The sequence below is a fragment of the Antechinus flavipes genome, chromosome 2 (genome assembly GCF_016432865.1).
Source record: "Antechinus flavipes isolate AdamAnt ecotype Samford, QLD, Australia chromosome 2, AdamAnt_v2, whole genome shotgun sequence".
Lineage (NCBI taxonomy): Eukaryota > Metazoa > Chordata > Mammalia > Dasyuromorphia > Dasyuridae > Antechinus > Antechinus flavipes.
In genome coordinates, this window is record NC_067399.1 from 424,001,585 (window position 1) to 424,017,057 (window position 15,473).

The following is a 15,473-nucleotide window of genomic DNA, read 5'->3' on the forward strand; positions in this document are numbered from 1 at the left end:
AGATCTAGGGCATACTACATAGGAAATCTATGCCTAGGTATGGCATTCCCAAATTAGTTGCTGTTTCAGCTCTTAAACTTGAAAGGAGCAAATTCAGAAGCAAGGAGCAGTGGTGTGATTAAAATAAGATCTCTGTTTTAGCTTCTAGTCTATTCTGAAAATCATCAAGATGTACACATAACCAGATCTTGTCTAATTTGATTCCCTCTATGACTTCTGGAGATAATTGAGAGGGAACACATGTATCATTTCCCTATATTAGAATATAGTCCTTTATCATTGTTCATTTCTGTTTATCTTTTTGTTTTTGTAACGCCTATGTTTGAACTTCATAGTTTATACACAGCTCTGATCTTTTCATCAGGAATGCTTGGAAGTACTCAATTACCTTTAAAGATTCATTTTTCACCCTGAAGCTTTGCTACTCAGTTTTGCTGGGTAAGGAATTCTTGATTCTGTTCTTGGAGTCAAAGTCACATGTTGCTTCTTGCTTCTGAATTTGTTTTTAGCCTTGATCTTAAGAGAAGAATGGAAAGAGGGGAAGGAAAAAGGAATATATGGAATTCAAGAGTATGGAGGATAAGTTAATAAGTGTGAGCAAATAGACATCTACATTATTCTTGTTCTCAAATCTCTTGCTTTTTTGTCCTAGCAACATTTATGCTTTGCAAATATTCTTAATGTCTGGATGGAATCCCTATAGTAAGTAATTTTTCATAATTCCCTAAAGATGTCCCGTAAATTTGAGAAATATTTGTTATTTCAGAGTGGGTGACCTAATCAGTATAAGTGTAAAGTAATCCTGAGAATTACTTTGGAAAAAATGCCATTTTTTTTTTTCATTTTTGTCAGGAAATTTTATTTTAATTTTCTGAACACTATTATAAGCAGTAATGTTTTAACTATTATATGTGTCCAGAACAAAATTAAATGTTTTCAATTACAAATTTGGCTACAGTGAAAGCTTCAAAAAAAAAAAAAAACCTCCCCTGAAAAATAAGTATCTCTCTCTCTCTCTCTCTCTCTCTCTCTCTCTCTCTCACATACACACACACACACACACACACACACACACGAAACTCGTGTTTCATGCAATGGTAAGCAAGATGTAAAAAGCTACCCAAATTCACATAGTTCTACACCAAATCATCATCAGAAAAAGTACTCCACTGTAAATCTGTATATCCAAATGCATTTGAGATCTACAACTAAGTTACATTATTTAATGTTATATACAATTATTACTTTTTGTCCCTTCCATTTTTTTTCTTATAAAAAGCTTTCATTCAAATCCAAACAAAAGATATAAGACTAAATTTAAAGCACCATTTTTTAGAAAGAAGATGCTGAGCTTGGAATGGAGAATGGGGAAAAAATAAAACTGCACAGTAGGACCTCTTGCAGAAGTTAAGAAGAGGAAAAAGCTGATCTTTTCATAAGAAAGCTGAGAAATTTTAAACAGTTATGATCTTCAAAGAAAACTATTCTCTAAAGTATAAGGAGGAGCAGTTACAGTTTACTAAAATAGCAAGGATAGGAACTGGACCTGTGAATTTATTATTATAGGAACCTCCCAAGTTAAAAAAAAAACAAAACAAAACCTTCCTCTGCCACTACAGTTTGGCAGTTTTACTATAGGTGCAATTATAGGCTAAGTTACTTGCCCAGTATTACACAGTAAACAAAATAGACTTGAATCCAGGTCTTACTAGCTTTGAAGTTAATTCTCTGTCCATTATAAAACATTGACTTTATTTATTTTTTTATTGTAGCTTTTTATTTACAAGTTATATGCAGGGGTAATTTTACAGCATTGACAATTGCCAAACCTTTTGTTCCAATTTTTCCCCTCCTTTACCCCATCCCCTCCCCCCGATGGCAGGTTGACCAATACATGTTAAGTATGTTACAGTATAAATTAAATACAATATAAGTATACATGTCCTAACAGTTATTTTGCTATACAAAAAGAATCAGAGTTTAAAATAGTGTACTATTAGCCTGTGAAGGAAATCAAAAATGCAGGCAGACAAAAATAGAGGGATTGGGAATTCTATGTAATGGTTCATAGTCATCTCCCAGAGTTCTTTCGCTGGGTGTAGCTGGGTTCAATTCATTACTGCTCTATTGGAACTGATTTGGTTCATCTCATTGTTGAAGATGGTCACGTCCATCAGAATTGATCATCATATAGTATTGTTGTTGAAATATATAATGATCTCCTATTCCTGTTCATTTCACTCAGCATCAGTTCGTGTAAGTCTCTCCAGGCCTTTCTGAAATCCTCCTACTGGTCATTTCTTACCAAACAATAATATTCCATAATATTCATGTACCACAATTTATTCAGCCATTCTCCAATTGATGGGCATCACTCAGTTTCCAGTTTCTGGCCACTACAAAAAGACCTGCCACAAACATTCATGCAATACAGATCCCTTTCCCTTCTTTAAGATTTCTTTGGGATATAAGCCCAGTAGAAACACTGCTGGATCAAAGGGTATGCACAGTTTGATAACTTTTTGAGCATAGTTCCAAATTGCTCTCCAGAATGGCTGGATGTATTCACAATTCCACCAAAAATGCATCAGTTCCCACTTTTCCCACATCCCCTCCAACATTCTGCATTATCTTTCCCTGTCATTCTAGCCAATCTGACAGATGTGTAGTGGTATCTCAGAGTTGTCTTAATTTGTATTTCTCTGATTAATAATGACTGGGAGCATCTTTTCATATGGCTAGAAATAATTTCAATTTCTTCGTCTGAGAATTGTCTGTTCATATCCTTTAACCATTTATCAGTTGGAGAATGGCTTGATTTCTTATAAATTTGAATCAATTCTCTATATATTTTGGAAATGAGACCTTTATCAGAACTTTTGACTGTAAAAATGTTTTCCCAATTTATTGCTTCCCTTCTAATCTTGTCTGCATTAGTAAAACACTGACTTTAAATAACCTGTTTATGGTAATTGTTTTCTTCTACTGAGGAAGAAAATCTTTCAGAACAGAATTAAGACTGTTGATTTTAGCAAGCAAAAAATAATAAGAAATAAATGGATTAATTTCTACAGAGACTTAGTCCTATCACTTATTAGGCACATCTAATTATAAAATGAACTTCAAAAATCACATAAGACATTGACCTATAAATAAGAAGGAAACCCAGAACAAATTTTTGGAAATTTTTTTCTTTATACTAAGCCAAAATCTGTCTCTGCCATCCTCCCCCATTGCTCATAGTTCTGTCCCCTGGGGCCAAGCAAAACAAATCTAATCTTTTTTTAATATGACAGTCCTTCAGGTACCCGGAACAGTTCCCAATTCCTTCAAATATCTTCTGTATGACAGTTTTCAGATAATTATAAACTCTTTCTCTTAAACACACATTCTCTCTTTCTCTTTTCTCTCTCTCTCTTTCTCTCACTTTCTTATACACACCCACATGCAGGTGCACACACACATGCACACACACACATACACACACACTCACTCAAAATCCTGGTTACCTTCCTTTGAACTTCTCATATTGTTGATGTCTTTTTATATGTGGTACCCAAAACTTGTTCAGTCATATCCTTCATCCTATGCTTCTTTATCAATTACATATAAACAAACAGCATTTGTTTTTTAGGAACTGTGTTCCAAACTGTCTCCTTCTCCCCATCTTGATAAAGTAAGCAATTTACATAAATTATACATGTGCAGTCATGAAAAACATTTCCATATTAACAGTGGTGCAAAAGAAAACACAGATTAAAATTTAAAACCAGAATAATAAAGAAAACAAAAAAGGTATGTGCTTCAATTTGTATTCAGACTCTTATCAGTTCTTTTTCTGGAAGTGGATAGCATTTTTATCAGAAGTTCTTCAAAATTGCTTTAGACTCTTGTATTGCTAAGAATAACTTTCATTCACAAGTTGATCTTTGTATAATATTAATCTTACTCTGTAAAATATCAGTTCATGTAAATCTTCTGGATTTTTCTGAAAGAATCCTGCTTATCATTTCTTAAACATTGTAGCAGAAATATATTTTAAAATGTATACAATAATATTGAATGCAGCTCCTTTGTGGTAGCAAAGAATTGGAAATTAAGGGGATAATCATCAATTGGGGAATGACTGAACAAGTTGTGATCTATGATTATGATGGAATGCTACTGAATTTTTATGCCTCTTTTACCATTTGGGCAATTCTGTTTTTTAAAATGTTCTTTTCATCAGTTTTGTTGTTATTGTTATAATGGTGGTAGTGGGGTGTATGTTTGTCAGTTTTACTAAGCTATTAACTATCTTTTCATAATTTTATTGTATCACTCTCACTTATTTTTTCAATTTTCCATCCATCCATCTTACCTGATTTTTAAAATCCTTTTTGAGCTTTTCCAGGAATTTTTGTTGGGTTTGCATCCAATTCACCTTTTTTCTTGAAGCTTTGCTTATTGACATTATTGCCTTCTTGTTTTGTATCTTGATGTTCCTTATCACAATAGCAAATTGTTTTGGTCAAGTTTTGTTGTTGTTGTTGTTGTTGTTGTTGTTGTTTGCTCAGCTTTATAGCTTATTCCTTAACTTGTAACTTTATGTTAAAGTTGGGCTCCACTCTTGGAATGGAAGGGACACTGTCCAAGCTTCAGGCCTTTCTTGCTGTTGTTTTCAAAGCTAGCTCTGAAGGGTTTCCCATATTTCCAAGATGGTATGATCTAAGTAGAGTTGTGGTCATTGCTCTTCTGTTTTGTGCTCTGATTTTTTTCCCAGAAAAGGATCTTGTTCCCCTATAGCTATCAGTATGAGCATTCCTTCTGGCCTGTGACTGTGACCAAGGTCCTGACTCTTCTGCAGCCTTAATTGCTAGTTGTCCCTTCTGCCTTGGAATTGAGATCAGGGTCCCTACACCAGTGTGAGCTACCAAAAGCATTCCTCTCCCTGCAGGAACTATGACCTGGACACTCCCCTGTGGCCACAAGTGCTGTTGTTCCTTTTGAACCCAGCACCAGCAAAGAGTCCCCTGAAGTCTCCTTCAGACTCCATCCCAACAATCCCTAAGTGTATGCTGAGCACTCTAGAAACTGCTATTGCACTCCCTGAGCTGTGTTCACAAGGCTCATCACCACAGCCTGAGACAGACGTTTTCTGCTATCATCTTGAATTGTCTCGGAAAATTGTTTCAACCTATTATTGTTGACTCTGTCATTCTAGAATTTGATTTGAAACATTATTTTAGAGTAATTTGTGTAAAGGGCAGGGACTCTATATGATTGATTTAATCCTACAACAAGGTATTAACTCAGTAGAATTAAGATAATGATGCTCTAATACTTAGTATAGTTCTGTAAGTTGACACCTATTCTACAAGATTGACACCTATGATGAGTTACTTATAATAGAGTATATAAGAGCTAAGATATCTGGGAGGGGAGACAGACTTCAAGGTAGAGACCTTTGTAGTGACTCTTCTGCCTCCTGCATTTCTCCATTGAAACCAAGGTCTGAAGGCCCTCCAGAAAGCTTACTAGGACATTACATTTTGGCACCCAACATGGGCCTAAGGATTTACACTCAGTAGACCAGAATGATAGGACCCTGAATTCAGTGGAAAAGTCTCCGTAACCTAGAAATTAGGGTGAGTACAAAAAAGAAACTTTAGTAAGGGCTAAACTAATGTTTCAACTGAAATGGGACAAATGCTTAGAAAAGAGCCTTCCCCATCCCAAGGGAAACGTGTAGAAAGCATAGTTAGGCTTAATTTAAAAAGCAAGGTTTAATTGTAACTTGGAAGCAGATCATTGAACTCTTTGAAACATTAAAATACACATCCCTTGGTTCTCCAAGGAAGATAAATGGAAATTAGTAGGAGAGCAACTAAGTGAATATTGCAATGAAAATGGTCCTGATTCAATTCCTAAAGTAGCATATATATACATACATATATATATATATATGTGTGTGTGTGTGTGTGTGTGTGTGTGTGTGTGTGTATAAACTTAATACAATTGATTTTAAGGAATTACATAAGTTTTAGAATTAGGAAAAAGGAGAAAAAGCAGGAGGGGGATATTGATAAAACAGTTGAAAAGCATGAAGAATTAGACAAGAAAAGAGTTAAGCGCAATGCTGATGAAATTAAGGAACTAAGTGCCATTAGGACATTCCCCTTCCCTTGACCCTCTCCCCTCAATTAACTCTTCATGGGTGGAGGGAGAAGGAAGAGGGGGAGGGAAAAGGGCAGTGACAAAATCAGCACCACTCATGCAGCAGCTTTGTCCACCTCCTATGACAAGATTACAAAAGGAACTAGTTAAAGCTAAAAAAAGGACAGGATATATCTGATTTAAGAATAGACGCATACCCTGTTATTCTAGAGTTTGATTCTTCAAGTCAAGAAAGGAAAAGATACACTCCTTTTGATCTAGAAATTATCAAAGGTCTGAAAAAGGCTTGCACTCTTTATGGGGCTACATTGTCTTATGTTAAGATGATATTAGGTAATTTGGTTTATGAAGTCTTACCCCTAGTGATTGGAAATCCATAGCAAGGACATGTTTAGAACCTGCACAAAACTTGTTGTGGCATTTGGAGTATAGTGAACTCTGTAGGATACAAGCCCAATGAAATAGGCAAACTGGAGTTAATATATCAATCACCTGTGACCACCTAACAGGTTTAAGTCCTTATGCAGATGCTTTAGCACAGATTAATTACTCTTTTACAGCATATGAGCAAACTCCTGCTACTGCTGTCCAAGCATTGGGCTCCCTCCCAGGAAAGCAAGATCGAGGGGAAGCCTTCACAAAAATAGAGCAAGGTCCAAATGAACCTTTTCTGATTTCGTGGAACATCTGCAGACAGCTGTCATGCAAACTATTGGTGAAAATGCAGCAATAGGAATAATGATAAAACAACTTACTAGTGAAAATGCTAATGAGGTTTGTAGAAGAATTATAATAAGATTACACAAGGATGCTCCTTCAGAGGAGATCATAAGATGCTGTGCCACAGTGGGCACAAATGCCTTTTATAGGCTATGATGCAGAACATGGGAAGACAGGGTCCCTCTTGCAAGGGACTTCTAAAGAGACTCATCAGTGCTTTCAATGTGGTAAAGTAGGGCATCTGAAAGCTCAATGTTGGCATAGAGATAGAGTGAGAAGACAAGACCCAAAATCCATGTCCAATCTGCAACAGAGGCTTCCACTGGTTACCAGAATGTAGACTAACTCAGGGAAATGGGAAGCAGGGCTCACCTCCAGGGCCCCAATAGACATCAGAATGTAAATTGACCCAGGGAAATGGGGTGGGGCTCAGCTCCACAACCCCAGGCAAAAAACAGTTGGGGCATGATGGCAGCCGAGGTTATACCCAGAGAGTCTTTAGAAGTTCAGTACTCTGATATGCTCAATCAGCCAAAAAGCAATCAGATGGGAAAAAGGAATTGTAATTGGAGAGAATACAGTTTTTATAACCCGAAAGAAGGGCAGTGTCCAATGCAAGCAGTTCCAATATAATCACCAGGTGATTTAGAGAATCACCAAAAAGTGGTGAATGGAAGGGACCAGATAGATTAACTGCTTGGGGGACAGGTTTGCTTGTATCTCTACAGATAGAGAAGGAATCAGATGGTGCCAACAAGCACCTTGAGAGAGAAAGAAAAAGAGAAAAACCTTGAAACCAAGGAGAAAACTCAAGAAACATGGGGTGATTCCATCTCTGAATACATGTGCCCCTGAAAAAGCATGGCTGTTAACCCAATGTGCATGGCAATTGACTTATGAACATCAAAAATTATTGATAAAACTGTTACAGAACTTCCAAATATGCAGGAATCATTGGATTCCCTGACACTTGATGAGACTATTGTAGGACTTCAAAAACTTGCAGGAACTATTGGATTCCCTGCCACATGAAATAATGGACAATAGATTGGTTTGGGATTATTTCTAGGACTTATGGATGTGTATAATTCCTCATGTTGATTCATGTTGTTTGTTACATCACTACTAGCCTGAGTTATATTACTATGTGCTTGTGTAATACCAGCCATGCTGATGGATCTATGTATACCTGTTTCGAGATATATTTCAGAAACCTGCTAACAAAATCTGGTTTAACTCCCCATTTCTCTTTTGTGTTTTCATCTCCCTTCCTGACACATCAGGGAGGATGTGATCACCTCCATTTTTGGTGTTTTCACCCCCCTTTCTGAGAAGTTAGGGAGGGCATGACCACTTATGTACCAGGACATTACAAGTTTGGAAAGAAATTTGGGAGAGCTTGGTTGAGTACTTCTCTACTCCACCATCTTGGTCTTCCCTGGAGTTTTTTGATTGAGGGAATCCATCCTGTGTTTTGCAATCGATTTTTGTATCCAAGTATGAAGAATAACAGAATTGTGTTATGAGCCATAACTCTGAACTTGAAACAAGGATTCTTACAAGGTGTTAAGTCACTGGAATTAATGATACAGTGGTTATCTAGTTTAGCATGGTGATTAATAGTTCTCTAGTTCAGTACATGTACTTAGTTCTTAATATAGTTTTATAAGATTCACACCTACGATAATGTAATTATAATAGAATATGTAACAGCCAACAGAGACTGAGAGCCAGATTCATTCACTATATCTCACACTACAGTGGTGGCAGGCTCTCCTCCTTAGTTTCTCCACTGAAACCAAGACTTTGGAAGGCTTCTAAGAAAGCTAGCTGGGCCCCAAGCAAGGAAACTAAATTGTGAAGGAGATAATAAAGTATTTGGACTTTAAAACCTGGCTATTCTTGTGGTGATTAATCTACTGAAAGGAAGGTTGCTCCAAGACCTCCAGAAAACCTACCAAGAACATTACAGAATTGGAATGGACTTAAGACACCATCTAGTCCACTATGTATTTGAATTTGAATTTTTTCTACTGTAGAGTGGTTGTCTAGTCTTTTCTTGAAGAACTCCAAAGAATGGCAAATCCATTATACTAAAGCAACCTAATCTGCTTTTGTTTAACCCTAATTATTAGAAAATGTTTCCTTTTATAAATCTAAATTTATGATTTTCTTTATGATGTCTGCACATTACTCATAGTTCTGCCCTCTGGGGCCAAGTAGATCAAACCTTATCCTTCTTTCATGGCACAGCTCTTCAGATACATAAATACAACTTTCATTTCTTCTTCTCCATTCTCTCCCAAGTCTTTATATTTATGTCTATTAAACTTCATCACTTTATATTTAGACCAGTCTTTTAACTGATTGAGATCTCTTTGGATCCCATTTCTGTCATTAGACACATCTTGATCATCTATATACATGTCATTTTATGTCTTTATACAACAAAACACAGGTGCAAGATCTCATTCCAAGTTTACGTAGATCCATGCATGAATCACACTTTTGGAGTCTAGTCAGTAACCCTAACTATTCTATCATCCAACCTAAAATTCTACATTTTATTCACAAAAAATTTGATCAAATATTTTGCTGAAATCCAGGTACAATATATTTATACCTTCCCTTTTATTGACCAACTTATCAAAAAAGGAAATTAGGGTGGTCTTTTTTTACTGTTGGTCTGCCTACATGTTGTTTCCTGTAATAGAAGGGTGAGGACAGAGACCATTTTCACTTTGTATTTGCATCCACACTATGTAAAGTGGTGGCTGGCACATAAAAGGCATCTAACATATGCTTGATGAATGAATTCAATTGAAGATAACTTAGGGAATGATTATTTACTTTATAGAAAAAAAAAATCTTTACTTTCCAAAAGAACCTTTTTGGAAGTTCATGGAATAGTGGAAAGGCTGGTCTTGGAGATTAAACCTTGCAACTAATCGTCTATGTACATGGACAAGTTATTTAATTCCTCTTTGCTACATCACATGATTTCTAAGGTCCTTTCCAAGACCTAAAATTCTAAATTTTGTAGAATGTTAAAAATATGATTAATTCTACATACAACATTTTAGGGATTCACTTTTTAACTATAGTGATCCAAATCCTCATTGTTGAGGTTCTTAACAATAACTCCTTTTATATGTCAGTGGGGGAAGAGAAAAAGAGGAAGAGGAAAAGAATACATTCTAGGAACTTTTTTTTTTTTTTAATTAGAATTGGATTTTACTCTGTGTCTAGTCAGAAAGTTAATTGGGGGACCCCATAAAGTCATTAGTACTTTTATTTGGGAAATCTGTGTTCTGATCAATCCTTTGAAATTATTTTGTGTTAGCAAATATTTAATGTAGCTTTAATTCGTATTACCATGTAGTAGTATTCAATTTCTTTTGTGCAGGCTAAACACTTCAGTTAGTGTTGAACAATGAAAATTATATCCCCTCGTTATATGTACTTTAATTTAGATGCTTAATGGCTTTTAATGTTACAAAATAAGTTTATTATTATATTATGATCTCATTTGTATTATATTGTCTTGCTCCTCCATATCTGCAGTGATACGGTCATGGTTTACTAAAACAATAATCCCCAAGAAATAGGTCATTAACAGTAGTTAACGATTACTTGTGATCTATGGTAATGACTGATTTCTTTGGGATTATTGCAGTTATAAACCATAATTACAGATTATTACAGCAATAATTATTTTGTTAAGGAAAAAAATGTTCCCTGCTTGAGAGGCTGCAAAAACAAGTACAGTGAACATTTTAGGAGCAAGAGAGGATAAAGAAAATTGTGATGGAAATTTTGGCTCATAAAATAAGTAAAGACCTTTATATACATTTATACACACACACACACACACACACACACATATACATACACACACACACACACACATTCACACACATATATATGTAGGGATTAAGTGAGAACCCTTCAGAAAAGTTTTTTGTTTTTGTTTTTGTTTTTTTAAGATGATACAGTATAAGATGTATGAGTTCATGGAAATATCTTTTAACTTTGGCAGCATTTTAGTAATAAGAATGATCCCTTTGAAGGTTATAAATTTCTCTTTATATTGAATGTTTTAAGTATAGAAAGACTGATTCATTCAGCTAAAAAAGAAAGCTGCATATAAAATAGACTTTTAGAAGAAAGAATACCTTACATTTGAAGGGCTGAAGATCATTAGACATTTTGTTATATCCTTTCTCTTTCATAGTTCTGTAGGACATATTTCTGTGTATGTGTTTTTTAAATAGCGCTATAGCCTTTGTCTTTTAAAATATCATCTGTTTAAGATTAGAGAGTATTATCTAATATTATTTAATCATAGAATTACCAAATTTCATAGGTCTTTCTCTGAACAAAAGAGGAGCAAAAGTGATAGTTTAATCTAAGTATCTCATTTTACATATGGAGAAGCTGAAACTGAGAGGAGTTAAGTGGCTTATCTAAGATCACATAGCTAGTAAGTAAAATGATTAGGATTAAGGCATGTTAATTTAGTTATACATAAGCAAAGCCAGTATCTTATTTTATGAAGCAGTATATCACAAGCATAGTTTGCAAGTGGCTAGCTAAAATTTATTCTTTTTTGCCAAGATGCACATATCAGTACCATTCTGTGTATGCTGCTTTAATTCTAAGGAATTATTTTTTAAATGCTGTAATTATTGTATGCATTGTGCATATATTATACATCCTTCATAAAAAGTTTCTAATTTAGCTCTCACTAGCCTGCTATTCTCATGAGCATCAAAAACAGATACCTAAGTGCTTATTAACAACAAAAATAATATTTCCATAGATTTTTAAGGTTTACAAAGGATTTTCCTTTCAACCCTTTCAAGGTAAGTAATATAAGTATTTTCCTTGTTTTACTTGGACTTGAGCTCAGAGAGGATAAATGACTTGCCCACAATCACATAGCTAATTAGTATCGGAGTATGGACTTGAATGTAAACATATATACATATATATGTAATCTTAGTTTTTAAAGTATTTGTTATTTGACCAATGTTCACTTTTCAGTGATTTCTTCCAGTTCAGTGCAGACACACTTTAAGAGAGAGAACTGTGACGGTAACACATTCTGAAACTAACGAGCTAAAAGTGGAAAGAACTGTTCACATTGGGTCTTTTTCAGGTCACATTCTTAAAAGAAATGTCATATTTTGAAAGCCTTATTGGAAATCTCCACTTTGTGAGCAACTCAACTCATTACTTTTTCTAAGCCAACAAAAATTAAAATGTCAAAAAAAAAAAACTGGAAAAGAAAAGCCAAATGAACTAACATTAACTGAAACATTAACTGCTTTATGACGTTTTGGAACATATTTAAAAACTAAATAGGTGACTATGGTTCGGGATAATTTTATTGATATAAAGAACTCAACAGGCAAAGAAACTCCCTCTATCAATACAAATCAGCATTGTCTTTGAAACTTACGTAATCTTGGAGTACCTAGAGCACTTAGAGGTTCAAATGACCTCTTCAAGGTCACACAGCTAAAATATATCAGAAGCAAGATTTGAACCCTGGCTTCAAGGACAGCTCTCTATCCAGTATGCCATGCTTTCTCTTTCTTATTAGTACGCAAATATGTTTTAAATATCATTTGAAGATAAGATAATGCCATCAATACTTTTATCAGATTTTGATTCTCAGATTTTGAATATAATCCTTTTCACTTGTCCAAGCATTTTAAACTTTTTAAAAAGATCTTTTAATATGCCTTTCAAAAAATATATATGATATATATAATATATAAAAAAGATTTTTTCTTTTTTTTTTTCCTAGATTTGCTAGTTCTTTTCACTATTTCAGAAAAATTTGGGTCAACATGGAAAGTTTGAAAATAGAAAATTTAATCTCTCTTTAAATATTAACTTGATTATTTTGCATCATTGGAAAATTGGTATTTAAAAAGTAGTTCTAGAAATTACTTCTATGTTTATATCAAAATGAGTTATGATTAATAGGAAGAAAGTTGACATATACTATCCTTTTCTTTAAGTAAACATATCTCATAGAAAACATTTTTATTTTTAAGAAAAAGTGATGACAGTCTACCATAAGCTGGTTTTGCATGTTTTTCTTTGAAATAAATAACTTTATATGATCATTGTTATTATGTATAATGACATGACTTAAAGGAATGGAAAAAATAATGTCCTGTGTTTATCTTTTCCATTACTGGGAAAGTTGTTGCCTTTTACCTATAGGTATTTATAGGTTTCGTGGCTTTGCATTTCGGCCATTTTTGCAATAGTCTTCAGAAATTGATTGTGGTAGAATTACAAATTGCTTATAAAGGAAGTTTTAAGAAGTGTACTATTTTAGAAGTTCTGAACCACCACTATCTGACCTTTTTGGTGCCACCCTCTAGAATCAACATCATCAAAGCATAGCTGTGAGAAAAATTTAGCTAACAACCCACTTCCCTGTATAGTCTTTGATATACAAGAGATTTTTAAACTGTAACCTGTGGGCCATGCCCCCTGCTTTAGAATAGCATTTTGAGTAACCCATTTCTAATTTTTTTAGTTCTGATACTAACTCTTGAAAAAGTAAAATTCAGTTTCTGCTGGTTTTTATGTCACTTCTATATTTATCACTGATATAAATGAGCTAAATTGGTCCATTCATTTTCAGTTCAACATACATTCATTAGGCATCTAATATGTATTCAGTTTAGGTTATATGAATATGAAAATAAGGAATAAAAGATATTGTACCAACCCTTTAGAGGGTAGCTAGTCTGTTTGCATAGATAAGAAATATCATGCAATTAGAAAATAATACAAGTTCAAATATCAAAATATGTGGTAAACACAATGAGTCGTCAAGAAATAATTGTGTAATTAGAGCCTACCTGTCATTTGAAATACAGATTAGCTATATAATTTAAAGACCTTATGTAACCATCTGTTATACTTGTGTCTGGTTAATGAAAAGTCAGTGTTGGAATGGTCTAAACCAATGAAACAGATTGAGGTGTCTATTTGCATTTCAAAAGCATCATTCACTTAACAAAAATATACATATTGCAGTACTGATAATAGATTCATGGACATGAAGTGCACACACCTGTTCTGGGCTATATTTTTCATCTAACATGAAATAGTCTTGTTCTAAGTTTATTTTTGAAATATTGTTTATATGAAATTCCATGGAGCATCTCATTTTATATTTTGGTCACTTTGAGAATAAATTATTATTTTGTTTTTTTACAATTGACTAGATAACCTTAATATTTTTAGACCTCAATTTCTTCACTTGTGAAAACAATTGTGAAAACAATACCATGACTGACATCTTTTTTCTCCTCTGAATCTATGATCTTGTAATCTCATATATTAGGAAAATAACTTTCACCAATATTCATCTCTTATGATGATTTTAGGTTTCAATAATTGCTAAGCTGAAATAATACTATCATCTTTCTTTTTTCTCTTTATGTTCCTATTATATCTTCCTGCTATATTTTTTCCTTAATGATTTCTTGCCTGTTTTTATGAGCTTTTATATTGAGACATACCATAAAATATTTCCAAATATACAAGGTGACTTTTGAAGTGTTTTCACTTCCTACTTGTGCTATCTCACTTTTCTCTCATACTATATACTGTTTTATTAGGTCAAATTAGTGTTAATGGTTGTCTTGTCCAATCAGTTTCCCTTCACTAATAGTGTAAAGCAGGGCTGCATAAAAGGTTCAGCTTAATTTAGTTTGTTTTATTCAGCTCTGCTATGTGATATCCCCAGAATATAAATACTTATCAGGAAACATTTCTAACCCTCCAAGAAGTTTTCTACCTCAATTTCTCAGAGACTGCACCAAGATACATAATAAAAATAATGATTAAGGGCTGATCTCTATCACTACCACAATCTATAGGAAAACTAGAGAAATCATAGGCTTCTGCTTTTCATTCTTCTAAGGCTTATTTATTAAAACACAGTTTTTCAAAGGTATTAAAATTTGATGCTTTTTTGAAGCATTCAAATCACTGAAATTTTTAACAGCACAAAAAGGATTGATTTTGCCCTGCCAAAATAGCTTTTTTATCTTTACACTTGGGATACTATGTATGCCTGAATTATTCATAAGTCACTTAAAATCTGAAGAATTTTGATGAAATCATGATTGAATTTATATCTGTGTATTCAGATGTAAAACCAATTTTTTAAAATATGAGAAATTCTTCAGTCTCTAAATTTATTGCTATGCAGTGTCTCTACTGCCTTTTGGAACTGAAATTGAAAGAATTTCAATGGAAAGATTTGTGATTTCATTGTATTGCTTTCAGCTACCGGTTCAGGATTCCAAAACCATTATCTATTTTTGAAAAATAAAGTTTAAACAATTTTAAGACTCACTATTGTGAATTAGTACTTTAAAAAAAGCTTTGGCTAATTTAGTGTGTTAGTACAATGGCCTAAATTTAGGAAGACCTGAGTTCAAATGTGGCCTCAAACATTTGGTAGCTATGGCTTAACTCTGTTTGTTTCCTTGTCTGTGAAATGAGCTAGAAAAGGAAATGGCAAACCACTCCAGTATCTTTGCCAAGACAACCCC

General features: G+C 33.9%; 1 protein-coding gene across 1 annotated transcript in view; it reads left to right on the forward strand.

Annotated features, from left to right (window-relative positions):
- The window catches only part of RANBP17 (RAN binding protein 17), a 356,591-nt gene that overhangs the window by 100,667 nt on the left and 240,451 nt on the right, over nt 1–15,473 (forward strand). The window lies entirely within an intron of this gene.